Raw genomic sequence first — 13,162 nt, 5'->3', positions numbered from 1 at the left:
TACAGACTGTTCTGTTTTTGACAGATTCTGTTTTTCGCGTGTTGTTTGCATATTTTGATGAATCTATGGCTAGCAAAAGAGTTTATAAACCATAGAGAAGTTTTAATACCCAATATAAATAAAGAATGAGTTCATTACAGTACCTTCAAGTGGTGTTTTGTTTTCTTTCGCTAACGGAGCTCACGAGATTTTCTGTTAAGTTTTGTGTTGTGAAGTTTTCAAGTTTTGGGTAAAGATTTGATGGACTATGGAACAAGGATTGGCAAGAGGCTAAGCTTGGGGATTCCCAAGGCACCCCAATGTAAAATTCAAGGACAACCAAAAGCCTAAGCTTGGGGATGCCCCGGAAGGCATCGCCTCTTTCGTCTTCATCTATCGGTAACTTTACTTGGGGCTATATTTTTATTCACCACATGATATGTGTTTTGCTTGGAGCGTCTTGTATGATTTGAGTCTTTGCTTTTTAGTTTATCACAATCATCCTCGCTGTACACACCTTTTGAGAGAGACACACATGATTCGGAATTTGTTAGAATACTCTATGTGCTTCACTTATATCTTTTGAGCTATATAGTTTTTGCTCTAGTGCTTCACTTATATCTTTTAGAGCACGGTGGTGGTTTTATTTTATAGAAATTATTGATCTCTCATGCTTCACTTATATTATTTTGAGAGTCTTAAACAGCATGGTAATTTGCTTTAATTGTGAAATTAATCCGAATGTGATAGGCATCCAAGATGAGCATAATAAAAACTTCCATATTGAGTTCATTGAATATCATGAGAAGTTTGATACTTGATAAGTGTTTTGAGATATAAAGGTGGTAATATTAGAGTGTGCTAGTTGAGTAATTGTGAAATTGAGAAATACTTGTGTTAAGGTTGGCAAGTCCCGTAGCATGCACGTATGGTAAAAGTTGTGTGACAATTTTGACACATAAGGTGTTCTTTTATTGCTTTCCTTATGAGTGGCGGTCGGGGACGAGCGATGGTCTTTTCCTACCAATCTATCCCTCTAGGGGCATGCGTAGTAGTACTTTGCTTCGAGGGCTAATAAACTTTTGCAATAAGTATATGAGTTCTTTATGACTAATGTGAGTCCATGGATTATACGCACTCTCAACCTTCCACAATTTTCTAGCCTCTACGGTACCGTGCATTGCCCTTTCTCGCCTTGAGAGTTGGTGCAAACTTCGCCGGTGCATCCAAACCCCGTGATATGATACGCTCTATCACACATAAACCTCCTTATATCTTCCTCAAAACAGCCACCATACCTACCTATCATGGCATTTCCATAGCCATTCTGAGATATATTGCCATGCAACTTTCCACCGTTCCGTTTATTATGACACGCTCCATCATTGTCATATTGCTTTGCATGATCATGTAGTTGACATCGTATTTGTGGCAAAGCCACTATTCATAAATTTTTTATACATGTCACTCTTGATTCATTGCATATCCCGGTACACCGCCGGAGGCATTCACATAGAGTCATATTTTCTTCTAAGTATTGAGTTGTAATTCTTGAGTTGTAAGTAATAAAAGTGTGATGATCATCATTATTAGAGCATTGTCCCATGTGAGGAAAGGATGATGGAGACTATGATTCCCCACAAGTCGGGATGAGATTCCGGACTAAATAAAAAAGAGGCCAAAGAAAAAAAGAGAAGGCCCAAAGAAAAAAAAATGAGAGAAAAAGAGAGAAGGGACAATGTTACTATCCTTTTTCCACACTTGTGCTTCAAAGTAGCACCGTGATCTTCATGATAGAGAGTCTCCTATGTTGTCACTTTCATATACTAGTGGGAATTTTTCATTATAGAACTTGGCTTGTATATTCCAATGATGGGCTTCCTCAAAATGTCCTAGGTCTTCGTTAGCAAGCAACTTGGATGCACACCCACTTAGTTTCTTTTGTTGAGCTTTCATATATTTATAGCTCTAGTGCATCCGTTGCATGGCAATCCCTACTCCTCTCATTGACATCAATTGATGGGCATCTCCATAGCCTATTGGTTAGCCGTGTCAATGTGAGACTTTCTACCTTTTTGTCTTCTCACATAACCCCCATCATTATACTTTATTCCACCCATAGTGCTATATCCATGGCTTGCGCTCATGTATTGCGTAAGGGTTGAAAAGGCTGAAGCGCGTTAAAAAGTATGAACCAATTGCTCAGCTTGTCATCGGGGTTATGCATGATGAGAACGTTTTGTGTGACAAAATTGAAGCATGGCCTAACTATATGATTTTGTAGGGATAAGCTTTCTTTGGCTATGTTATTTTGATAAGACATAATTGCTTGGTTAGCATGTTTGAAGTATTATTGCTTTTATGTCAACATTAAACTTTTATCTTGAATCTTTTGGATCTAAATATTCATGCCACAATAAAAAGAATTACATTGAAAATTATGCTAAGAAGCATTCCACATCAAAAATTCTGTTTTTATCATTTACCTACTCGAGGACGAGCAGTAATTAAGCTTGGGGATGCTTGATACGTCTCCAATGTATCTATAATTTTTCATTGCTCCATGCTATTATATTATCTGTTTTGGATATTCGATGGGCTTTATTACACACTTTTATATTATTTTTGGGACTAACCTATTAACCGGAGGCCCAGCCCAAATTGTTGTTTTTTGCCTATTTCAGTGTTTCGCACAAAAGGAATATCAAACGGAGTCGAAACGGAATGAAACCTTCGGGAGAGTTATTTTTGGAACAAACGTGATCCAAAGGACTTGGAGTGGACGTCAAGAAATCACCGAGGAGGCCACGAGGCAGGGGGCGCGCCTACCCCCCTGGGTGCGCCCTCCACCCTCGTGGGCCCCTTGTGGCTCCACCGACCTACTTCTTCCTCCTATATATACCTACATACCCCGAAACCATCGAGGAGCACCACTAAAACCTAATTCCACCGCCGCAACCTTCTGTACCCGTGAGATCCCATCTTGGGGCCTTTTCCGGCGCTCCGCCGGAGGGGGCATTGATCACGGAGGGCTTCTACATCAACACCATAGCCTCTCCGATGATGTGTGAGTAGTTTACCTCAGACCTTCGGGTCCATAGTTATTAGCTAGATGGCTTCTTCTCTATCTTTGGATCTCAATAAAAAGTTCTCCTCGATTCTCTTGGAGATCTATTCGATGTAATCCTCTTTTGCGGTGTGTTTGTCGAGATCCGATGAATTGTGGGTTTATGATCAAGATTATCTATGAACAATATTTGAATCTTCTCTGAATTCTTTTATGTATGATTGGTTATCTTTGCAAGTCTCTTCGAATTATCAGTTTGGTTTGGCCTACTAGATTGATCTTTCTTGCAATGGGAGAAGTGCTTAGCTTTGGGTTCAATCTTGCGGTGCTCGATCCCAGTGACAGTAGGGGAAAAACGACACGTATTGTATTGTTGCCATCGATGATAAAAAGATGGGGTTTATATCATATTGCATGAGTTTATCCCTCTACATCATGTCATCTTGCTTAAAGCTTTACTCCGTTCTTATGAACTTAATACTCTAGATGCATGCTGGATAGCGGTCGATGTGTGGAGTAATAGTAGTAGATGCAGGCATGAGTTGGTCTACTTGTCACGGACGTGATGCCTATATACATGATCATACCTAGATATTCTCATAACTATGCTCAATTCTATCAATTGCTCGATAGTAATTTGTTCACCCACCGTAATACTTATGCTATCCTGAGAGAAGCCACTAGTGAAACCTATGGCCCCCGGGTCTATTTTCCATCATATTAATCTCCCGTCAACAAGCTATTTCTGTTGCCGTTTATTTTGCTTTCTTTACTTTTAGTCTTTATCATAAAAATACCAAAAATATTATCTTATCATCTCTATCAGATCTCACTTTTGCAAGTGGTCGGGAAGGGATTGACAACCCCTTTATCGCATTGGTTGCAAGGTTCTTATTTGTTTGTGTAGGTACGAGGGACTTGTGTGTGGCCTCCTACTGGATTGATACCTTGGTTCTCAAAAACTGAGGGAAATACTTACGCAACTTTGCTGCATCACCCTTTCCTCTTCAAGGTAAAACCAATGCAGTGCTCAAGAGGTAGCAGTCACCCTATGTTATAACTGTTGCATGAGGAATCGCATCCGACATAATTATCCATCACTGATCCAATGCCTACGAGCTTTTCACATATTGATCTTTGCTTAGTTACTATTCCGTTACCACTGTTACAATTACTACAAAACTGCTACTGTTACTTTTGCCGCCGTTACCGTTACTTCCATATTACTTTTAAGTTTTCCAGGTGCGGTTGAATTGACAACTCAACTGCTAATACTTGAGAATATTCTTTGGCTCCCCTTGTGTCGAATCAATAAATTTGGGTTGAATACTCTACCCTCAAAAACTGTTGCGATCCCCTATACTTGTGGGTTATTGATACTGTTTTTGAGGGTAGAGTATTCAACCCAAATTTATTGATTCGACACAAGGGGAGCCAAAGAATATTCTCAAGTATTAGCAATTGGGTTGTCAATTCAACCACACCTGGAAAACTTAATATCTGCAGCAAAGTATTTAGTAGCAAAGTAGTATGGAAGTAACGGTAACGGTGGTAAAAAATAACAGTAGCAGTTTTGTAGTAACTGTAACAGTGGCAACGGTAAAGTAACTAAGCAAAGATCAATATGTGAAAAGCTCATAGGCATTGGATCATGGATAATTATGTCGGATGCGATTCCTCATGCAACAGTTATAACATAGGGTGACACAGAACTAGCTCCAGTTCATCAATGTAATGTAGGCATGTATTCTGAATATAGTCATACGTGCTTATGGAAAAGAACTTGCATGACATCTTTTGTCCTACCCTCCCGTGGCAGCGGGGTCCTATTGGAAACTAAGGGATATTAAGGCCTCCTTTTAATAGAGTACCGGACCAAAGCATTAACACTTAGCGAATACATGAACTCCTCAAACTACGGTCATCACCGGTAAGTATCCCGATTATTGTCACTTCAGGGTTAACGGATCATAACACATAATAGGTGACTATTGACTTGCAAGATAGGATCAAGAACTCACATATATTCATGAAAACATAATAGGTTCAGATCTGAAATCATGGCACTCGGGCCCTAGTGACAAGCATTAAGCATAGCAAAGTCATAGCAACATCAATCTTAGAACATAGTGCATACTAGGGATCAAACCCTAACAAAACTAACTCGATTACATGGTAAATCTCATCCAACCCATCACCGTCCAGCAAGCCTATGATGGAATTACTCATGCACGGCGGTGAGCATCATGAAATTGGTGATGGAGGAAGGTTGATGATGACGACGGCGACGGATTCCCCTCTTCGGAGCCCGAACGGACTCCAGATCAGCCCTCCCGAGAGAGATTAGGGCTTGGCGGCGGTTCCGTATCATAAAACGCGATGAATCCTTCTCTCTGGTTTTTTTCTCCCCGAACGTGAATATATAGAGTTGGAGTTGAGGTCGGTGGAGCTCCAGGGGGCCCACAAGGCAGGGGGTGCGCCCAGGGGGGTAGGGGCGCCCCCACCCTCGTGGACAGGGTGTGGGCCCCCTGGTCTTGATTCTTTCGCATTATTTTTTATATATTCCAAATATATTCTCCGTGAAGTTTCAGGTCATTCCGAGAACTTTTATTTCTGCACAAAAATAACACCATGGCAATTCTGCTGAAAACAGCGTCAGTCCGGGTTAGTTCCATTCAAATCATGCAAGTTAGAGTCCAAAACAAGGGCAAAAGTGTTTGGAAAAGTAGATACGATGGAGACGTATCAACTCCCCCAAGCTTAAACCTTTGCTTGTCCTCAAGCAATTCAGTTGACAAACTGAAAGTGATAAAGAAAAACTTTTACAAACTCTGTTTGCTCTTGTTGTTGTAAATATGTAAAGCCAGCATTCAAGTTTTCAGCAAAGATTATGAACTAACCATATTCACAATAACATTTAGGTCTCATGTTTACTCATATCAATGGCATAATCAACTAGCGAGCAATAATAATAAATCTCGGATGACAACACTTTCTCAAAACAATCATAATATGATATAACAAGATGGTATCTCGCTAGCCCTTTCTGAGACCGCAAAACATAAATGCAGAGCACCTCTGAAGATCAAGGACTGACTAAACATTGTAATTCATGGTAAAAGAGATCCAGTCATAGTCATACTCAATATAAATTAATAGTAATGGATGCAAATGACAGCGGTGCTCTCCAACTGGTGCTTTTTAATAAGAGGATGATGACTCAACATAAAAGTAAATAGATAGGCCCTTCGCAGAGGGAAGCAGGGATTTGTAGAGGTGCTAGAGCTCGATTTTGAAATAGAGATAAATAATGTTTTGAGCGGCATACTTTCATTGTCAACATAACAACCGAGAGATCTCGATATCTTCCATGCTACACACATTATAGGCGGTTCCCAAGCAGAATGGTAAAGTTTATACTTCCCCACCACCAACAAGCATCAATCCATGGCTTGCCCGAAACAACGGGTGCCTCCAACTAACAACAGTCCTGGGGGAGTTTTGTTTGCAATTATTTTGATTTGGTTTGAGCATGGGACCGGGCATCCCAGTGACCAGCCATTTTCTCGTGAGTGAGGAGCGGAGTCCACTCCTCTTGAGAATAACCCGCCTAGCATGGGAGATACAGATAGCCCTAGTTGATACATGAGCTATTAGAGCATACAAAGCAAAATTTCATTTGAAGGTTTAGAGTTTGGCACATACAAATTTACTTGGAACGGCAGGTAGATACCACATATAGGAAGGTATGGTGTACTCATATGGAATAACTTTGGGGTTTATGGAAGTGGATGCACAAGCAGTATTCCCGCTTAGTACAAGTGAAGGCTAGAAAGAGACTGGGAAGTGACCAACTAGAGAGCAACAATAGTCCTGAACATGCATTAAAATTAATAAACATTGAGTGCAAGCATGAGTAGGATATAATCCACCATGAACATAAATATCGTGGAGGTTGATTTTGTTTCAACTACATGCGTGAACATGTGCCAAGTCAAGCCACTCGAATCGTTCAAAGGAGGATACCACCCTATCATACCACATCACAACCATTTTAATAGCATGTTGGCACAAAAGGTAAACCATTATAAACTCCTATATAATTAAGCATGGCATGAGCAACTATAATCTCTAATTGTCATTGCAAACATGTTTCATTCATAATAGGCTGAATCAGGAACGATGAACTAATCATATTTACAAAAACAAGAGAGGTCGAGTTCATACCAGCTTTTCTCATCTCAATCAGTCCATCATATATTATCATTATTGCCTTTCACTTGCACGACCGAACGGTGTGGATACTAATAATAGTGCACGTGCATTGGACTAAGCTGGAATCGGCAAACATTTAATTCAAGGGAGAAGACAAGGTAATATGGGCTCCTGGTTAAATCAACAATAATGCATATAAGAGCCACTTCAACATTTTCATCATGGTCTTCTCCTCTCGACCCCCAAAGAAAAGAAAAGAAATAAAATTATTTACACGGGAAAGCTCCCAACAAACAAAAGAAGAACGAGAAATCTTTTGGGGTTTTCTTTTAATTATTACTACTACAGGCATGGAAAGTAAACTAGCTAAAAGCTACAACTTTTTTTTTGTTTTTTCTTAAGGTTTCTCAAGCACACAAGAAGAAAGCGAGAAAAAGAAAATAAACTAGCATGGATGGTACAGTGAAAAAGTATGAGCACCGACAACTAGAATGAGTGTGTGAACATGAATGTAATGTCGATGAGAAATACGTACTCCCCCAAGCTTAGGCTTTTGGCCTAAGTTGGTCTATGCCCATGGATCAAAGTTGAAGCTGGGGTCGTACTGAGATGCAGCAGCTATTGCCTCATGAGCTACAGCTTGGAGGCGAGCTGCCTCCGTCCTCCTCTCATACTCGTTCGCCTCCTCCCTGGTTATAATATATCTCCTTTTTGCCTGAAAGTCAAAGAAACCGGGAGCAGGGAGAGCAACATGGACAGTGCGACGTCTGTCAAAGATTAGTCGGTATTGGAGGAACTGTTCATTCCTCTCAATAAACTGATGGCGAACCATAGCATTATAACCTAGATAAGCAGGAGGTAACTCCATATCATTTCCATGTATGGGTACCTTAAGAAAATTAGCTAAACGGGTTGCGTAAATTCCATCGAACAAATCTCCACTAATACTGTTATTATGCAACCTACGTGCAACAATAGCCCCCAAGTTGTATTGTTTATCTCCTAATACAGCACTCTTGAGAACACTAAGATCGGGAACACACATGTGACATGCCTCATCCTTGCCGTTAATGCATCTACCTATAAAGAGAGCAAAATAATGTATAGCAGGAAAATGAATGCTCCCTATGGTGGCTTGTGTTATTTCTCTAGATTCCCCCACAGTGATACTAGCAAGAAAAACTTTAAACTCAGATTTGCGAGGTTCACTAGCGCTACCCCATTACGGGAGTTTACAAGCAGTATTAAAATCTTCTAAGTCCATGGTATAAGATTTATCATAGAGATCAAATAGGACAGTGTGAGAATTGCGTGAGGATGTAAATTTAAACCTTCTCACAAAGGAATCAGTTAGGTGGTAATATTGGGGGCACTTATCTAACATGAAGCCCTCGAGTTCAGCATTACGCACATATGCGTAAAATTCCTCCTTAATTCCTGCTTGGACCATGAAATTTTCTGACGGCCATTCACAAGGCCACACTTGAGCTTCTCTTGGTACTTCATAGTTCGACTCACGTATTGCGGGCCTGGGTCCTTGCTTCCTTGAAGAACCACCTTGGTACATTTTCCTAAACATATTTCTTCCTCTGAAAAATTTCTGAAATTTTTAGTGACTTAAAATAAAAGTGAACCAAACTCAACAAGATTGATAGCAACTACTTCCACAAGTGCCTAGCGACTATATCATGCATTAAAACTACTTGGGACTAAATAAATTTGACATGCAAGCTCAAGAACAGGGTCACCTAAGCGGCAAAAACTTGCAATAAATAAAGCACTAGAACAAAAACTAATTGGACCATTGGAGGAGTCACATACCGAAGAACAATCCCCAAAACAGTTTTGTGAGTGGAGCTTTGAGCAAGGAGATCGAAAATAGCAGCAAGATGAGCTAGAACTCGTGCTTGAGCTGGTGGGTGATTTTTTCTGGAGGAAGACGAAGTGTGTGGGTACAGGAATAAGTGGAGGGGGGCCACGAGGGGCCCACGAGGCAGGGGGGCATGCCCTGCACCCTCGTGGCCAGGTGGTTGCCCCCTCTGGTGTGTTCTCAATGCCAATAATTCTTAAATATTCTAGAAAAAAATCATATTTCATTTTCAGGGCATTTGGAGAACTTTTATTTTCGAGGTATATTTTTTTATTGCACGGATAATTCAGAAAACAAACAGAAAATACTATTTTTGCTTCATTTAATCTAAATAACAGAAAGTAAAAGGAGGGTACAGAGAGTTGTGCTTTCTAACTTCATTCCTCTCATGCTCATCAAAAGGAATCCACTAACAAGGTTGATCAAGTCTTGTTAACAAACTCATTCCGAATCGCATGAAACCGGAGAATTTTCGAATAGCACTAGGTTACCTCAACGGGGATATGCACATCCCCAATAATAAGAATATCATATTTCTTCTTGACAGTAGGAAGAGGAAATTCAAAACCTCCAATAGTAATTGATGAAATTTTTCCAATAGAATTGATACTGTGGACTTGAGGTTGTTTCCTCGGGAAGTGTACCATATGCTCATTACCATTAACATGAAAAGTGACATTGCCTTTGTTGCAATCAATAACAGCCCCTGCAGTATTCAAAAAGGGTCTACCAAGGATAATCGACATACTGTCGTCCTCGGGAATATCAAGAATAACAAAGTCCGTTAAGATAGTAACGTTTGCAACCACAACAAGCACATCCTCACAAATACCGATAGGTATAGCAGTTGATTTATCAGCCATTTGCAAAGATATTTCAGTAGGTGTCAACTTATTCAAATCAAGTCTACGATATAAAGAGAGAGGCATAACACTAACACCGGCTTCAAGATCACATAAAGCAGTTTTAACATAGTTTCTTTTAATGGAGCATGGTATAGTTAGTACTCCTGGATCTCCAAGTTTCTTTGGTATTCCATCCTTAAAAGTACAATTAGCAAGCATGGTGGAATTTTCAGCTTCCGGTATCTTTCTTTTATTTGTAACAATTTCTTTCATATACTTAGCATAAGGATTCATTTTAAGCATATCAGTCAAACGCATACGCAAAAAGATAGGTCTAATCATTTCAGCAAAGCGCTCAAAATCGTCATCATCCTTTTTCTTGGATGGTTTAGGAGGAAAAGGCATGGGTTTCTGAACCCATGGTTCTCTTTCTTTACCGTGCTTCCTAGCGACGAAGTCTCTCTTATCATAACGTTGATTCTTTGATTGTGGGTTATCAAGATCAACAGCAGGTTCAATCTCTACATCATTGTCATTACTAGGTTGAGCATCAACATGAACATGATCATTAACACACCAGATTGTGTTTCAGCATCAGAAATAGAAATATCATTGGGATTCTCAGGTGTGTCTACAACAGGTTCACTAGAAGCATGCAAAGTCCTATCATTTTTCTTTTTCTTCTTTTTAGAAGGACCAGGTGCATCAACATTAGTTCTCTGAGAATCTTGCTCAATTCTCTTAGGGTGACCTTCAGGATACAAAGGTTCCTGAGTCATTTTACCCCCTCTAGTCACAACTCTAACAACATTATCATTTTTCTTATTATTAATTCATTGAGCAAATCATTTTGAGCTTTAAGCACTTGTTCTACTTGAGTGGTAACCATAGAAGCATGTTTACTAATAAGTTTAAGTTCACGTTTAACTCTAGACATATAATCACTCAAGTGTTCAATCATATAAGCATTACGTTTCAATTGTCTACCAACATAAGCATTGAAGTTTTCTTGTTTAACATAAAATTATCAAACTCATCCAAGCATTGGCTAGCAGACTTATAGACGAGGATATCACCTTCATCAAATCTATAGAGAGAATTTACCTTTACTACCTGTGTCGGGTTATCAAGACCATGTATTTCTTCAATAGGTGGTAAATTCTTAACATCTTCAGCTTTAATACCCTTTTCTTTCATAGATTTCTTTGCCTCTTGCATATCTTCAGGACTGAGAAATAGAATACCCCTTTTCTTCGGAGTTGGCTTAGGAGTTGGTTCAGGAAGTGTCCAATTATTTTCATTATCAACATATTATTCAATAGCAATTCAGCTTGATCAACAGTTCTTTCCCTGAAAACACAACCAGCACAACTATCCAGGTGGTCTCTGGAAGCATCGGTTAGTCCATTATAAAAGATATCAAGTATTTCATTTTTCTTGAGAGGATGATCAGGCAAAGCATTAAGTAATTGGAGAAGCCTCCCCCAAGCTTGTGGGAGACTCTCTTCTTCAATTTGCACAAAATTATATATTTCCCTTAAAGCAGCTTGTTTCTTATGAGCGGAGAAATATTTAGCAGAGAAGTAATAAATCATATCCTGGGGACTACGCACACATCCAGGATCAAGAGAATTAAACCATGTTTTAGCATCACCCTTTAATGAGAACGGAAATAACTTAAGGATATAGTAGTAGCGAGTTTTCTCATCATTAGTGAATAGGGTGGCTATATCATTTAATTTAGTAAGATGTGCCACAACAGTTTCAGATTCATAGCCATAAAAAGGATCAGATTCAACCAAAGTAATTATCTCAGGATCGACAGAGAAATCATAATCCTTATCGGAAATAAAGATAGGTGAAGTAGCAAAAGCAGGGTCATATTTCATTCTAGCATTCAAGGATTTTTCTTTCAGCTTAGCTAATAATCTCTTAAGATCATATCTATCATTGCAAGCAAGAAAGTCTCTAGCAGTTTCTTCATCCATAACATAACCCTCAGGTACATCAGGCAATTCATATCTAGGGGGAGAATCTTCATCATCACTTTCATCAATATTATCAGTCTCAATAATTTCATTCTCTCTAGCCCTAGCAAGTTGTTCATCAAGAAATTCACCTGATGGCACAGTATTATCAAGCATAGAAGTAGTTTCATCATAAGTATCATGCAAAGTAGAAGTGGCATCATCAATAACATGGGACATATCAGAATCAATAGCAGAAGCAGGTTTAGGTGTCGCAAGTTTACTCATAACAGAAGGTGAATCAAGTGCAGAGCTAGATGGCAGATTTTTACCTCCCCTCGTAGTTGCGGGATAAATCTTGGTTTTCTCGTCTTTCAAGTTCCTCATAGTGACCAGCAAATATAAATGCCAAGTGACTTAAAGAATAAAGCTATGCTCCCCGGCAACGGCGCCAGAAAATAGTCTTGATAACCCACAAGTATAGGGGATCGCAACCGTTTTGGAGGGTAGAGTATTCAACCCAAATTTATTGATTCGACACAAGGGGAGCCAAAGAATATTCTCAAGTATTAGTAGTTGAGTTGTCAATTCAACCACACCTGGATAACTTAATATCTGCAACAAAGTATTTAGTAGCAAAGTAGTATGGAAGTAACGGTAACAGTGGCAAAAGTAACAGTAGCAGTTTTGTAGTAATTGTAACAGTGGCAACGGTAAAGTAACTAAGCAAAGATCAATATGTGAAAAGCTCGTAGGCATTGGATCAGTGATGGAGAATTATGTCGGATGCGATTGCTCATGCAACAGTTATAACATAGGGTGACACAGAACTAGCTCCAGTTCATCAATGTAATGTAGGCATGTATTCCGAATATAGTCATACGTGCTTATGGAAAAGAACTTGCATGACATCTTTTGTCCTACCCTCCCGTGGCAGCGGGGTCCTATTGGAAACTAAGGGATATTAAGGCCTCCTTTTAATAGAGTACCGGACCAAAGCATTAACACTTAGTGAATACATGAACTCCTCAAACTACGGTCATCACCGGTAAGTATCCCGATTATTGTCACTTCGGGGTTAACGGATCATAACACATAATAGGTGACTATTGACTTGCAAGATAGGATCAAGAACTCACATATATTCATGAAAACATAATAGGTTCAGATCTGAAATCATGGCACTCGGGCCCTAGTGACAAGCATTAAGCATAGCAAA

Source organism: Triticum aestivum, chromosome 6D (assembly GCF_018294505.1).
Source record: "Triticum aestivum cultivar Chinese Spring chromosome 6D, IWGSC CS RefSeq v2.1, whole genome shotgun sequence".
In the NCBI taxonomy this organism is placed as follows: domain Eukaryota; kingdom Viridiplantae; phylum Streptophyta; class Magnoliopsida; order Poales; family Poaceae; genus Triticum; species Triticum aestivum.
Note: the sequence above shows the minus strand (reverse complement) of the source record.